This window comes from Pleurodeles waltl, chromosome 5 (assembly GCF_031143425.1).
Source record: "Pleurodeles waltl isolate 20211129_DDA chromosome 5, aPleWal1.hap1.20221129, whole genome shotgun sequence".
Taxonomy (NCBI): Eukaryota; Metazoa; Chordata; class Amphibia; order Caudata; family Salamandridae; genus Pleurodeles; species Pleurodeles waltl.
The window spans coordinates 635,002,931-635,018,429 of NC_090444.1; the positions used below are offsets into that span (position 1 = coordinate 635,002,931).

The window sequence follows — 15,499 nt, forward strand, 5'->3', positions numbered from 1 at the left end:
TCAACAGTTTTTATGCGCAGTCAAAAAACTGTAATGTTACACACAGATCACTAGTCTATAGTAGGTTTTTATTATTGTATAATTGTATGTATTTTTTGTGATAATGAATGCCAATGTCCTTCTAGTCGTGAAGAAGAAAGTTTAAATACATAGAGTTGATGGGACAGTAACAGAAGATTGGGAATAAAACAGCAAGCAAAAGACTACATTCATAAATTGTGTGGAATAGGAAATTATGCCGTATTTTGGATTTGGCAAACTCCTTGTGGCCGTCTCTACATTCCATAGAATAGCTTTCAGGTTGCAACATAACTGCCACGTATTACCACATGGACGCGATCGATAAGTTCAGGTTCTGCTACTGCGCCACTACACCTGTTAGTTAGCATTTGTTAAAGTTTCTATCTCAGGAGGAGAACAGAGTTCAAAGTCAAGGATCATTCACAAACGGGCACAACAGAGCCTTGCACAACACGGTGAGAAACCAGCACCTGGCCTCACGCGTGATATAAATACAGCAAACAGCGAACACCTAACACTCATCTTGGAACCCTACCTTCTCGTCGTTCAGGTAGGTGTGAAAGTATTGTTTATTGAAGCAGGGAGCTTATTTATATCTAATGCATCTTAGGGAAATACAAGAGCATGCATAAGAGGCTTTCACAAATTATGATGGGAGGTGTTGTGTGGTTGTGTCACGTTACAGCCTGCCCTATTGGCTTTGCCAATGCCAGAAAACAATAGCAACAATTATTTTTACCATGATGCTCATAAACAATTTAATTTATTACGATAAACAGCTTGATGAGTGGCTCTATTTCTCTAATGCAAAATAGTCCCACACATATTTAATTGTAACATATAGCAAACAACATGCGAACATGTTCATCATTTTTCTTCAACACTTAAATTCAGTTTCTTGCAGGCATCTTTGTGGAGAATTAGCTGGCCATTTGACCCGTATTTTAACAACTTTTCATAATAGAACATGGGTGTGTTCCAAATGTCGTTGTTGGACCAGTCTTCACAATTCATTGATTATCTGAACGTCCATCCATTTGGTCGACAGTGGTTCAAACGCTTTCTGATCACCTCTGTGTGCTTCTTGTTGATCTCAAACTCCAAACCTGCCACGGTCACCTTACTCTTTAATCTGTCTGAGATAGATAAACTGAGTCCCAATAAAGGGCCAATTGTAACATCTGTTATATACAGAGCATAGAAACTACCAAACGGTGGAATTAGGTGCTATGAGAAAAAATGTTTTATTCTTATGTCCTTTGGTTTGACTTTGAAATGTGTGAGACACCGGGAGCTTCTATATCTTAGTAATATGCACTGTCATCTGTTAGTAAACATTCAAATTTGGGCCCAGATTTAAGCCAAAGTGTCACAGCGTGGTGCTGTCCCAAAAATAGCAGCGCTGCACCACTTTTGAAATGCAGGGATGCACCATATTTTCAGGAATACAGCGCACCCCTGAGTTTCTCCCTGTGCCAGTACTGAATTAAGATGCCTGCACCAACACAGGCATCTTTGCACCTTAGTGGAAGGGTGTCTGCGTTGAGTGGATATATTGTTTAAGTGCAGGAAGATGTCCCTTCCTGCACCCAAACAATCTATAATGGCGATTTGGCATGCCTATGTTGTAAAATGCAGCACACATAGAAGTACCAAAGCGTCATTTTGGAATGATTGTTTATGTGCACGAAGGGACACCTTCCTGCACATTAACAATCAGTGATGGTATTTTACTTCTTCCATGTGTGCTGCAGAGTGCAGCACACATAGGAAAAGTAAAAACCAAGAAGGAATAAAAGTATTCCTCCTCATTTTGCCGTGCTAATACCACCCCTGGATAGGCATTAGTTTTTGGCGCTGCCACAAATTTACGATTTCTTGTAAATCTGGGGCAGCATCAAAAGCAATGGGTGTTGCAGAGGAATGCCCACAGCAACACCCATTGCACGCCCCTCTGATGCAGCAAAAAATGCGTCAGTGATGCTAATATTTACAAGGAGGCAGAATGCCACAAAAAGTGGCGTTACACTTTTTTGTAAATATGGAGCAGTGGTTAGCGCCACCGGAGCATCACCCAAAGTGACGCTCCGGTGGCACTAGGGGCTCTTAAATATGCCCCTAGGTTGTTAGAATTGACTTCCAACATGAAAATAAATAGAGATCCAGCCAGTAGCTGGGGCGGGTTGCACACCAGCTTCTAAACTCTCATACATCATCCATCTCCACATACAGTACTGTACCGACCACTCTTCTCCATTGAACTACCATGTCCTCCCTCAACTCACTTTTTTTGTTCAGAACTCTTGCATAGCACTTACACCCTGCAGACTTCAAACTCAGGCAATAGGAAGCAGCCTTTACCGTGACGGCTGAACCACACACTGCAGATACAATACAGCTGTCACAACAAATGCATCTTTACCACCCATTCCCTTGCCACGCATGTGCACCAAGGAGCAGACTTACATGTCTGCATTACTTGAAACCAGGGGGTGAAGACATCTAAGACAGATGTTTTGAGTTTAAAGTCACTAACAGCAACTTTTTTGCACTGAGGTGGCGATCTCCGCCACTTGGGCGGAGATCTCCTTCCGGTAAACTATAGGGAAAATAAAAAAGTTAATTAATTCTTAAAAAGATTTACAATATTTTAGTTTAAAGTAATAACGTATATTGACTTAAAATAGTTATTATTAATTTAGAGCCCATAAAATAACGTTACACCACATTAACTCATTTAACGAAATATGTCTTAAATAAATAAAACATCAATTTAATTTAATAAAAAAGTACATATTAAATATTTCAAAGTGTAGATAATGTATTTAAAAAATAGGCTAATTATTGCTTTTTAAGTGCATTTTTTAATTTAATCAAACTTTTTAATAACAAAAGCAAATCTATACTTTTCAGGGCAGATTTATCAAAATGTCACACAACGCAGCAAGACACCTTGCTGTACTGCGCTGCTTGACAGGAGAGGGCAGGAATGCTCCATACTTAACATTATATGGTGCCTCATTGACCTCAGAGGTATAGCTTGGTCAGTAAAATTGGGGGCGGAGTGTGAACTTCAGATTTTCCAATAATCACACTGCCCTATAACATAAAAGTACATTTTAAGGAGCTGGGCGCATCAGAGGAGCTTAAGAGCAATGGAAAGGGAGAGGAATGCAGTTTGGAATGGGTGTTAAGTGAGGGAAAACACTATTTTGTAAACTTCCAAATTTTTTTAAGACTTTCAAAACAGAGAAAGAGAGAGTGGGGCTTGTTTTTGTCTGTGTGTATGTAAAGATTCCTGGTGAAATCTGAGAGACTCCTCACCATACCAGACTGAAGGCACCTGTACCCAACTATTTACTAGAAAATAAACTTATTGGGGGGGTGGTGTAACAGCCCAAACACCCCCCTGAAGCTACGCCCCTGCCTGTCCTCTTGTTGCTTTGGCACAGTAGGTGCTGTCTAGCTCAAAAGCAGGCACCCTGGCAGCAAGAGACACATTCCTGTCCCAAAACAATCCTTTGGGGCTTTTTTCTTTTTCTTTGTGTGCCCATCCCTCATGATAAATTTAGGAGTGTGCCAACAACTATGGGTGGATGCATGTAAGCACCCAGACTCCAACCATGGTATGCCTCCCTGTGAAAGACTAACTCAAGGCTGCAACTTGCACTGCCATGCGTTACTCCAGATTTACCAAACCATGCAGGGCCATCCAAGGTGGTGTTGCATGGATTGGTTCATTTCATGCTGGGTTTTGCATTGCCCTACGATCCCTTGCATGATGCAGGGGCGGCACAAAACCTTTGATAAAGCTGGCCCTTATTTTGCAATTATTATTTAATATTTTTTCCTGTGGGGTGTTATATTAAGAGAATTGCACTGAGTGGACATGTGAGGTGCTAGACTTCCTCCAAAGCTGGGTGTAGTACATTTTCCTACTGTTTTGTGACCTTTGGGCTGTAGTAACTTTAAAAGTGTGGTTTGCAAATCGCAGCTTATTTGTTTCCCAATGAACGTTCCCGCGATCAGGCTTGTGTGGTGACCTTGAGCTTTGGTAGGGCTTCACCTTTCACCCAATTCATTTTATGTGAATGTGGGGAAATCTGCTATTATTCCTATGATACAGATGTTCCTAACTTGGTAATAGTGGACAGACTTTCATCCCCCATAATATATTTTACAGTCTCCTGCGGGAGTAGCGACTCCTTTTATTCTAGAGCCACCAAGAACAATAGTGGCAACAGAGGACAGCCCTGGTTCAAGCCACGCTGGATGTGAAAGGGTATGATTAAAAACCTCTTTAGTTTACTTGTGCAGTAGGGGTATTAAAGAGCCCCACACTTTAGCAAGAAAGCCTGTGCCTAATCTTTAATCTTGTTCAGTCCAATGCGCTGAACATGGAGTCCCATTCAGTCCTGTCAAATTCCTTTTTGGCATCAAATGATAGTCCTGAAGTTTCAAATTGAGCATTTTTTGAGAGCCATAAGAGATGTGAGTGCACCTATAGTGCGTTGAGGATCTCCTTGGTACTAATCTCACTTGAGTGTGGTTTTTGAGTGACAGGATTGCTTTTTTAGGCCTACTTGCAATAATTTAGCTAGTATTTTAATATCAGCACTAAGCAATAAAATAATGTGATAACTACTACAATTAAGTGGATCCTTACCATGTTTGGGAAGCAACACTATTAAAGCATTATTTCTACGCTTAGTTTCTGCTTCCTTGAACTCTTCTTATAGTAATTTCCTACGTCTCTTTTTTACACTGTCTATGGGATACGCCTTGGAAGCCATCTTTCCCTAATGTTACTTCACCTTTCATTATTTCTTCCTCCAAAATTTCTCCTCCCTCTTGTGTCAGTTTAAGCAGTTTACGTTCTTGAAAGAAGGACTCTTCAGTCTGTTGGTCATACTCACATTTAGGCATATAGAGTCTCTTATTTGGCAAAGATAGTTTATCTTCTTTTGGAAGGCTTATCAGTTTATCTATCTGATAGTATATGGTTGGTATTGCTACTGCTGCTTCTCTTTTTCTAAGTTGAGTTGCACAAAGCCAGCCTGCATTTTCCTATTCTTCATAATGACAAGCTTTATGCCAGTGGAATCCTTTTCTTTTTTACATGCCTTCAGCTTAGCGGTGTACTGAACATGACAGAAGGTGCTAGTTATGATGTGCATTGGGTGTTGTGCACCATAACAGGTGAATTTGTAGGGGTTTTTGGGAGGGTTCTCTCGCCCACACATTTTAAATCCTGACTGTGTTTCTCTAGACAAGCATTCTGAAAATGTAATGCCTATTAGTTTGGATTATTTGTGACTCCTATACCTCTAATTGTCTTTTGTTACATTTTCTGTGTAGCGGTCTGACACTTTACATTGGGATGAGTAGCACTGAAGAAAAAAGAAATTAAAGAATGAAAAGTGAATTAGTAACTGCTATATATATATATATATATCGCTGTTAGTGTAAAAACATGTACAGAGAGATAAATCTGACTTTCTTATAGTGCTCATAAAACTCTTTCATGGGGTTTTGACAAAAATAAAAACTTGTCTCCAAATTATAGTTTGTCTGTTAAGCACTTGTGAAGTGGGAAGCTGAGTGCCTTTGCTTCCCTTCATTGCATGTGGCAATGACATCATTATGTAAGGCTACAGCTAGCTCACAACCTGGATGAATAATATAAGCACTGATGGCCCTTTAAGTGAGGCATTTGTGTTGGGCCCAGCTCGAGGTGACAATAATAATAATTCCTCACCCTCTCAGGTGGGTGCTTTTTCTACAAGCCAGGTAAAGGCCCATAATTACTTAGGGCTTGTGTTGCAGTTGCGTCACAGAAGAAGATGCAAGCCCTTAAGTCAGATTGCCAATGCCACGCAGAGGCACCTTGCGTGGCTCTGCATGGCATAGTAAATCTACAGTAAAGCAAGGCAGCGCAAGTCACTGCCTTGCATTGATCTGCGCTGGGAAGGTATTTCATGGGTGGAGCGTGGATGTTCCCATTTAACCACACATGGGGGCATATTTATACTCCATTTTGGCAAAATTTGCATCATTCTTTTACACAAATTCAGTGCAAAACTAGCTCCGTATTTATATTTTGAAGTTAGACACGTCTAACTTCAAAATATTGGAGTTTGCACCATTTTTTAGATGCATGAGCCTACCTTGCGACAATGAGATGCAAGTTAGGCGTTCCCATCTAAAAAAAATTGCTAACCCCATACCCCCATATTTATCTCCTATGCTAAAATGACACACAGACGGGAGGAGGGGCTAAATAATGGTGCAAAGCTTGCTTTGCACCATTATTTAACGTCTGGCTCAGACCTGGTGTTAGGGGACCTGTGGACCCATTTTCATGGTTAACACAATAGAATGGGTCCACAGGTGCCCTCCTCAAGCCCCAGGAACACCTCCACCTACACCAGAGGGACACCGAAGGATGGGGGACACCATCCCAGGTAAGTATGGTAAGTATAGTTAAGTATTTTTTTTTTATGAAAGTGCCATTGGGGGCCCAAAGTGGGGCCCATGCATGACACAGGGTGCAATGGCCATGCCCAGGGGACACTTGTCCCTGTGCTGGCCATTGGGGTGGTGGGCATGACTCTTGTCTTTTCTAAGACAGGGGTCATGTAGTATGGATGGTTTTGTGTCAGAAAATGACACTAGGCTTGTTAGAGGCATTTTTTTGCCTCTATCTAGTCTAACCTCATTTTTGTTGTGCAAAATCTGCTTCTCCCATACTGTCACCCCCACCGGCTAACGTCATTTTGTTTTACGCTAGCCCACCCTTTGCACCAGCTTGTGCCATTCCATAAGTATGGCATGCGGCTAGCGCTCAGCAATGGTGCAAGCCGGGGCTAAACTTTTTGATGCAAAACTGCGTTTGTGCAGTTTTGCATCAAAAAGTCTAAATATACCCCATGGTTTTTGGCATGTTCCCAGATTTACTAACACTAGTAAACCCGAGAATGCATCAAAATGCTATGCCTCCCAAGGTGAGGCATATCAGCAAGAAATTATGCATTAATTAATTAATTCTCCTCGTTCTTTCCTCTTTTAACATGTGCTGCATTCTGCAGCACACATAGAAATTGGAAAAACCTAAGGGGTTTGTTCTTGTGCAGGAAGGATTTTCCACTTAAACACCTCTTAACTTGTTGTGGGTGCCACTTCTGGGGAAAAAAAATCAAAAAGGGCATAAGGGTTTTCCCTACACTACAATTGGATATTCTGGCTCCTATCCACCACATCCCAGATCTTGTTAACTGCAAATGAATTTAGAAGTGCTTGTGGGAAGCCCTGCAAATTAGATTTCTATACAGCGTACGCACTCTGTGCGGTGCCTACTGCACCTACAGAGATTACAAACACAAATCATTATTGTCCCACATGGATGGAGGAATGACCTGGTTCCAGTTGATTGTCAGACTAATTGAAAATGCACAGAATTTAAGATGTTCCAATTCAGTAGTATTGAGTGATAAAGCCAAGACTTGGACGAAATATGACTTGTTGTTTAAACTAGCTTTTATTTGTCCCAGGTGACAGTACAATGCTGCAAATGGATACAATGTGACTACAGCGATGTAACTTGGTAAAATAGTCAAAGCATTATGTCATGAACCCAAATAGACACCACTTACCCTCTTTTGTGAGTAGGTAGGGTAATCTGCAGTTTGGAGTGAGAATGCATTGAGGCTGCATAATAGGGATCCTCAAAACATTATATAAATATACATGAGTATTTAATAGCTCAGCTATGTATAGTAAACAGAATCTTATTGTGCAGTTCAAGAAAACATGCATAAGTTTTGGCTGTTGTAGGGTGGTTATAGATGTAAATGAAATGTGGGTAAAATGCGGTCACACCCCAAAGGAGGGTCACTTGGGAGCTATAAAAAAGGCGAATGGACTAAAGTGTAATTTGGTTCTCCAAGGCCCGTGAGCTCCACTGATGTCACCCTTAGCCAAGGCCAGTCTTTTCTCTGGTAGCTGGGGGCACAGTGGCCCTGGGAATTTGGAAGATGGGAAGACGAAGGATCAAGATGGTAAATCAGTGCCTGGATAGGAAGAGAAGACCACAAGTGTAGGCAGCGCACAGCTTACGTGGGTAGAGCATTGGCATTCCCATGCATACACCCATGGATTTTGGGGCATTTCCAGATACACAGACTTGTAAACCTGGGAATGTATAAAATAATTTATGCCTCTCCCCACACTTTTTTGCCTGGTTTCTGAATGCAACTTGGACTGGAGTGCACTGGGATCCTGCTAACCAGGTTCCCAGTGCCAGTGTTCTTTCCCTAAAACACTGCAAAAGTCATTGGATGCACCTTTAGCTACCACTATAAGTCTCTAGTAAGATGTACTTACGTGCCCAGGGCATGGGGTACTATGAGTAAGTCCCTGAGGGCAGCAGCACTGATTGTTCCACCCTCAAAGGCCATGCATCCGGATGCACCCAGCACTGCCATAGCAGGCTGAGTGTCCTGGTGCAAACCTAAAATACTATTCAGCATGGCACACTCCCTGTGTGCCCTGTCCGCCCTACAGTGCATATGTGATGGGTAAATCACCCCTCTAGTATGCCCCCGCTGTGTCCTTGCCATGCCTGGGACATAGTGAGTAAACAGAGCAGCCATTTTAATATATGTGCTGGACTCTGGTCAATACGAGTTTACCAGCTACATAATGGCTACTCTGAACCCTGGGTTGTTTGGTATCAAACAACTCAGAATGATAAATCCAAACTGGTACCAGTACTGGATTTATTATAAAATGTACCCAGGGGTCACCTTGGAGGTGCCCCCTGTAAAAATGAACTATCCTGGCATGGTTGTTGACTGGTTCCAGCAAGTCTGCCACATCCAGACAGCCAATATACAAACCTTGTGGAGAGCCCTGTCTCTCTGGTTTGTACAACAATGCCCTTCCTGGGTGGAGGAGCTAACACCCCCTCCCTCAGCAATATGCACTACCCTGGCAGTAAGCTTCAAAGGGCTATCACCCTTGAAACTCAATCCCCAGGCAGCAGATGGCCTCCCCCTTTGCAAACCCCCACTTTTGGAGAGAGCAAAGGGTAGGAGGAGTGGTCTCACTGAACATGCACCACCCCTAGTGGCTTGCAGGCGAAGTGGACCCTTCAATTCATTATCCTCTATGTTGGATGGCAAGAAAATAGCCAATAATGTTTAGGGAAGTGACCCTTCCCACAGGAAGTGGTCATTGTAGTGGGTGCAGCCACCCAAGGGTAATTGTCCCATTGGACACTACCAGGTTCCCCCTAGAATGGCCACTAAATTTAGTATACAGTGGGCTCCCCTAGACCAAGAAATAGGATTTGAAAAGACGAAGAAGACCAGCACCAAAGAAGGTCCAAAGCAAGAGAACTGTGGACCTGCTGCACAAGAAAAAGAGCCAAACCCTGCCTGCTGCACCCAGGACCCGAAAACCACTGCTGCGAAGGGTCTGGACACTGGACCAAACCCAAGAAACCCAGAGGACCTCCAGGCTTGAAGTATCACCCCAGATCTTCCTCTGAGTGGAGGCACCACTCAAAAACCAAGCAAGAACCAACAAACTGGTGAGGGTCACTTCACTGATTGGCCAAAATCTCTGTAACCCGAAGTCATAGCCGGACGCGACAACACACTTTCAATTGCCTGGATGTTACCTACAAGTGTGCCATGATTGGTGGCACTGGGCTCTCCAGTGGCCGAGTTACTTTAATACCATTGGTACTGGTCAGCAGACATCGGACAACCAGAAGACCAACTCCCTCAGAGCTGAAAAAGGATCAGGAGGAAGCCCCAGTCAAAGGACTTAAGGAACACCCCAGAACTCCAACCAGAGTGCCCCTGTTGTCCTGTGAGCAGCCCTCAAAGAGACTCACCTCCAACTCCTAAGGACTCTGTTGCACACAGCTCCTGGATCTCCAACTCGCCCTGCATTCGGCCACCCTGCAACAAGGATACAGATGTGCCCCACAGGTCCCCAGCCACTTGCAACATCAACAGCCCAAGGGGACCCCAAGGCACCTTCTTTAAATCTGCAAACCAACTCCTTTTCCAAGTGGCCCCTCAGGGTGGCCCTGTGACTGTGCCTAGAGACTTTCCAATGCTGCTCCCGCCGGAACCGAGAGCTGCTCGAGGCTCTCCAGCTGGCACAAGGGGCCCACCAGATGCTGCAACCATCCTGCAAAAGTAGAGACTGGTAACTCAGCTGTATGATTTTTAATCCATTTTTAAAGGTGACTGTGAATTGATTCCAATGGTGCGTAATTATGCCCAGAAAGACTAACTTTATCAATAGTTTGAAAAGACAGAACTCGAAAAGTACTTAACATATTCTAAAGATCTTGGTCCTAAAATTATATTAAATTCTGAAGTATTTTCATAAAATCTGGTATTGAGTTATTCATTGAGTGAGTGTGGTGCATGATTGGATTTTTGAGGACAGCAAATACTTAGCACATCTCCTGGATTAGCCTAACTGCTCGACCAGCTACCTGAAAAATTGGAACATTAGGTGGTCTAATTTTTACCTCTGGAAACCAACGTGTGGTTACCTGGACCCCCTGCATAGTGTGCCTAGTTTTGCACACTACATATAGTGCCAGCCTCCTACAGTGTCCCTTCCTGTGCAAAAACAATCCTGCCTGTATCGCAACATACTTACACTGTGGTGCAAGTGTGCCTGCGTTAGTGCTAGGATGTCACAAAGGCACCAACGCAAGTAGAGAACTGAAGAGCGCCATACCTTAGTAAATATGGTGCATTTCAGCTTTCTTCCATTCATGCAACACAGCACAGCAACTTGTCTTGCTGCACTGCGATGTGTGAATTGCACATAAACATGCCCCCACACATGAACACAGTGAAAAGCTGTTGCTCTTTGGCAGCACAAAAAGCTAGCATCAATGGGCAGGATAAGGAACTGCCATAGGTGGGCAGTAATCTAAGCTGGTAGTCATGGGCAGTGTGCTGTGCTGGCTATTGTAGGCATTGTGTAAAGGTCTGATTGGTTTGGCAGTGTGAAGAGGTGGTACTTATGTGCAGTTGATGGGCCAGCAATTGTAGGGAGTGCCACTAGTGGGCAGTGAGAACCTTGACCTTCTAGTGTGTGGGAGGAGCAGACATTGGTTAGCAGTATAAGGAGGTTAGAGTGATTGGCAATTTGAGGATTTGATGTTACTACCAGCATCAAATGCTTGACTATCGGTAGGGGATGCAGAGTTAGAAGTAGGTAATGTGCTGAGCAGACACTGGGGGCATTATAAGGGGTTGACTCTGTACGTTTTGTGAAAAGTTGATAATTGTAGGCAGTGTAAGGAGCTGTTTCTTGTGTGCAGTGGAAGCCACTTGTATCACCAGGCACTAAGGACAATAGGCGGAGTTCACACCGGTGTGAAAGACTGCAGGACCCAGTGGTCTAGATCCAGCTGCTTTCACAATCACCAATTCCACTCCTAATTCACATTCAAATGACTTTTTGTATAACAAATTAAGACTAGGAGAAATCAAAAAACGTGTTGTGTGCACCAGTAGCCAAATTACTCATTTACCTTGTGACAGCATAATTATAAAATTGAAGAAAAATTTGGAAAAAAAGGGAAAGGGGAACTTGAAGTTAGTTTTGTGTTTTTTATCTTCCGATAGTTTTCAGTTGCCTTTCTGCCATAGTGGATTAACTGAAGAAGCATAGTCAGCTCTACTTTTCTACTTTTATGTAAATGTGTTTTTATATGCATAATGTCATAAGTATGGAATCAGAGGTGTCAAGTTGACATGGATGAAAGAACCTGTGTTTCCTTTTACATTGTCTGTAAATTGTGGAAAGCTTAAATGTCCTCTCAAAATCTCCAATGCATCATCTACTTGCTGACCGTGAACATATTTGAGCTAAGGCTCCATTACCTCGATGAAAGACAAACTGCCCAGTAACAGAAGCTGGGGAAGGCTCAATTCAGTATAGGTTTCTGGGATATGGACTACCCTATATTTTTACAGCCTCTGTTGCAGATTTTGTAGTCCAATCCAGAAAGGCCTCTGAAGATACGTGAGCGATATAATTTGGTAGTGGAGACTATGGATCGACAAGCACACCATGCCTGGGCAAAAAAGAATGCTTTGATGCCTTCTGCGATGCTTCTTCTGGCAATGTTTTTCTCTGTGGTTAAAATCTATATACATAATGAACGGATAAGAAATAGAGGGCCATATGTACAAACACATTTTCCCATAGACACAAAATGGGTAAAACCCTTTGCTACATCTGGCCTAGAGTCTCTATGTACATTGCTGCATCAGTGTTACAGTAAGTTACATCTTTTAAATTGAAGAAGAGGTACACATACTCTTGTCAGAGGTGTTTATTGGCACCTTGCCCTTCACCAATATATCTCAGTAGATGCCCCCATGCTTCTTTGGCAATCACACAAATACCAGTATCAAGCACTCCTGCCTGATCCCATAGCACAGCCCGGTGAACTCCTGGAAACAAATCACTGTACTGGTATGCCAGAAGAAGGTCTGTGTCCGCAACGCACATGAAGGCTCCACCACAAGGTCACCTTGCTCACATATATGTATAAACATGTCAGCCTCCAACCCCCAGTAGGGACATGATGAACATGGGGCCAGTCCTTGGAATGGGTAAGCAAGGTTCGCAAACTCTGTAAAACACATTTTTAGATAGATCCATCTTTTTCCCACTTCTGCTGTAGTGCATTCATGGAACACACTGGAACTAGAATGCAAAGGGCATTACAAGGGCCAGCTTAATAATGGCCCAATGACTTAAAGGAAAGAACACAATTTTTCCAAATCTTTTCCTAAAAGATATCGATATGCACATCAACAGGTATTGTACCTAGAACAACCCATACAACTCCTCAGGCTGAGTAATACTTAATCACATTTTTGTAAAAGAACATGGTATGCATCAGTTACAAGTTAGGATGAGATTGCATCAATCCTTTGGACCACAATGTGCTACATTTAGTCTCTGATTCATTTTGGGTAACTATCACACTACAACACGCAGAAGATAGGAGCATTCTGGATAAAGAAAAGTTGCGATGAAGATAGTTTGTGTTGAGCAACGGTTAATTTTTGTGTAAACGAATTAGAAGGGGGGAAGAGCCATGCTCCGGATCTGCCCGTGTTCTGAGGTTAGAAGTTTCCAGGACAGGTGCATGGGTAAACTGTTCTATATTCCTAACTTAGTTGATAATCCTTCGCCTTTATCCGTTCAACATTTGTCCCGTATCAGTGTAGGTTGTATTGTGAACACAGATCGCTTATTGGGCCTAATTGACAAAGGTCCTCCTCAGTTGCGACAGAGTCCCTGCAGTCGTAGCCGGTTTTCCACACTCGTGGGGGGACCGTGATACAGCAGTTTCCCATTGCAGAGGGCCCACCACGAGTGTGGGACCGATGCCGTGAATGAAGGGCATCCGCTGCGACTGCAGAGGCCCTTCCTGAGTTAGGCCATAAGTGTTTATCCTCAAGTTAAGACTCATGGACCTCCCATGCAGATTCACACCAATAAAACACAATCACCACCCCAGATTCAAACCAATGAATTAAATTCCCCACCCAAATTCACACCAACTATACACATTTCCCATACCAGATTCACACCAGTGAAACATATTCCCCACCCAGAATCACACAAATGAAACACATTCCGCACCTCAGATTCACATGAAAGAAATACATTCTACACATTCTACACCTCAGATTCAGACTAACAAAAAAGGTTGCCCACCTCAGATTGACACCAACTAATTAGATTTTCCACCGCAGATTCACGTCAATGAAACTCATTCCCCACCCCAGATTCACACCCATTAATTACATTCCCCAACCCCAATTCACAGCAACGACACACATTTATATTTTTCGAATTTGCAGTGGTGCACACTGAAATTATGTTTGAAAACATAATATTTAAACAAGAGCAAAAGTAAGAAGAATGTGAGCTAGTTTGCAGTTTTAAGTTACAACCTCTTGACTCGAGACACGACTTCCAGGAATCAACTGTGACTTAAATGCTAGGGCTGCCTATACAAAACTATTGTGCACATTTGACATTTTTCTCTTGTAGATATTGTGTTTCCTACACCAGTTTTATGCACAATGAACTGCTGATTGTTTCAAATCAAGATATGCAAACTCTTCTCCAATTAATTCCTCGTGTTATTCTTTTGGTCCTGTGTTTTCTACATGCATTTTCTTGCTTTCTTCTCTTATTCAGATTCCTTCTGGGCTCTATTTTTCTTTAAGTCTCTGTGCTCTGAGTTAAAAATTAATATTTTTTTCTCCGCCCAGTTTACAAAATCTTTCAACTTTCTTTATCATCCTTCATGCGACTGGATTAGTGCTAATTCCGAGTTTCCATCAAACAACTGTTCCAAAAACGTTTATGAAAATGTTTACTTCTCTCAGGTTTCGAAATGGGTTTCTTGCAATGATTCACTAGACATTGCGTAAGAGCTAGCTAATGATTAATTTTATATTCACGTTATTTCTCATTGCATGTAAGGGTAGAACATCCATTGAACTAGCTTTGCGGTAAGACTTGCAAACATTCAGTTTACTACCAGTTAATCTTGGCTTTTGCCATCTTTCCAATCAGAAGTAAATGCATTACGAAATAAGTGGACACCATGCCATATCCTGTGAGCTTGCTGTGTTAATAACAGAAACTAGTTCGGGGAGAAATATCATGTATTTTACTTGCTGAAGTGACTGTATTTCATTCGGTAATCACCATAGATAAGGACATCTCATAAGGGCTTGTAGCAGGGGTCTGTCAGGGGCAGAAATCGCGTAAATCTAATCATGATCTTTCCATCATCCCATCTGACAGGGACTACACTGGCAGAGTAATGTGGCTGGTGGTTTGAGTTGGAGAGACGATAAGATTATGGGCGACAGATGTCATACCAAAGAGGTGAAAAGCGTATCTGTGTACGAATATGTGACTATTTGTGTGCCTGTGTGTTTAGAGCGGCTCTCCTTAGAATTATGAACTTCCGCGGAACAATAGAACAAGAAATGTGAATGGCATTCGCAGAAATCATTTTTTGTATATATTCTAGATGAAAAACACTGATCGCCACTCAATAAGACATAGCACGAAGTCAAATTACGTAGAGCTGTTATTAATTGGAGTAGATTGCCAGGGACTCCTATAGGTCGATCAACCTATAAAAGCTGAGTAGACACGCTGACCTATAATGACTATATGTTTGAATCACTGATGGGAGAATAACAATATTATCTACAGAACAATTTGCCTTGAACTCTGCTTGTTCTACTGGTTTTATTGCATTGTCGGCCAACCCAGCTTTGAAGATGCTCCATATTACGCATAAACGTTCCCGACTGAGTTATAATTGGGGTATTTATCTATAATTGTTTGGGGGACTACAACAGTCCGGACAATGATGCAACCAGTCCAA

The 15,499-nt window shown here is 42.5% G+C and overlaps 1 protein-coding gene across 1 annotated transcript in view; it reads left to right on the plus strand.

The window, feature by feature from the left end:
• Positions 1 to 461: 461 nt before the first annotated feature.
• LOC138295893 (uncharacterized) overlaps positions 462 to 15,499 on the plus strand; it is an 83,166-nt gene continuing 68,128 nt past the window's right edge. Inside the window, exon 1 of the mRNA XM_069234504.1 lies at positions 462 to 571. The gene's annotated coding sequence lies outside the window, so the exon portion shown is untranslated. The remainder of the gene's footprint in view (positions 572 to 15,499) is intronic.